General features: G+C 55.6%; 1 long non-coding RNA gene across 1 annotated transcript in view; it reads right to left on the reverse strand.

Moving 5' to 3' along the window:
- The window catches only part of LOC109319170, a 12612-nt gene extending 12337 nt beyond the window's left edge, over window positions 1–275 (reverse strand). Inside the window, exon 1 of the long non-coding RNA XR_002103404.1 lies at window positions 79–275. This is a non-coding gene — a long non-coding RNA (uncharacterized LOC109319170). The remainder of the gene's footprint in view (window positions 1–78) is intronic.
- Window positions 276–543: the final 268 nt, after the last annotated feature.

The following is a 543-nucleotide window of genomic DNA, read 5'->3' on the forward strand; positions in this document are numbered from 1 at the left end:
GCGTCCAGTGCTGTGATTCTGGGGAGGACTCAGGAGTTGGCGTGTGTGAAGGTTGCTCTGTGGCTGAGTCATTGTCACACAGGAGTTTAATCAGTTCCTCCTTCTTTAGCCCTTTCTTCACGTGAAGGCCTCTCTCTTTCACCAGCTCTTTCAGTTCAGGCACGGTCTTCTGGGCATACTGCTCCGCCGTCCTGGCTATCTACATTATCCAGTTGACCCGATGCCAAATTAGAAATTGTTTGCTCAAGGGATTTCAGTGACTCTATTACTCTTCCCAAATTATGCCTGTACAACAGCAGGGTATTCTCATCCCACTACTGCCACCACATGTGGCGGGCCAGTAGGGGGCGCTCCTGCGTTGAGCCACCCACCTCCCTGTGCCCGCCCACCTTCCAGACTCCGAATGCCTCCCTAGGGCGCCTTATGCTTGGCCGACCCCTCTCCCGGAGCACACTCGCTAGCCTGGGAGTAACATGCCGCCACCACCTCGAGAAGGGACTGTCTCGGCCCTGTGTCCTCGGGGAAACACAGGCCTAATAGTCC

The sequence above is a fragment of the Crocodylus porosus genome, unplaced genomic scaffold (assembly GCF_001723895.1).
Source record: "Crocodylus porosus isolate Cpor-Errol unplaced genomic scaffold, CroPor_comp1, whole genome shotgun sequence".
In the NCBI taxonomy this organism is placed as follows: domain Eukaryota; kingdom Metazoa; phylum Chordata; order Crocodylia; family Crocodylidae; genus Crocodylus; species Crocodylus porosus.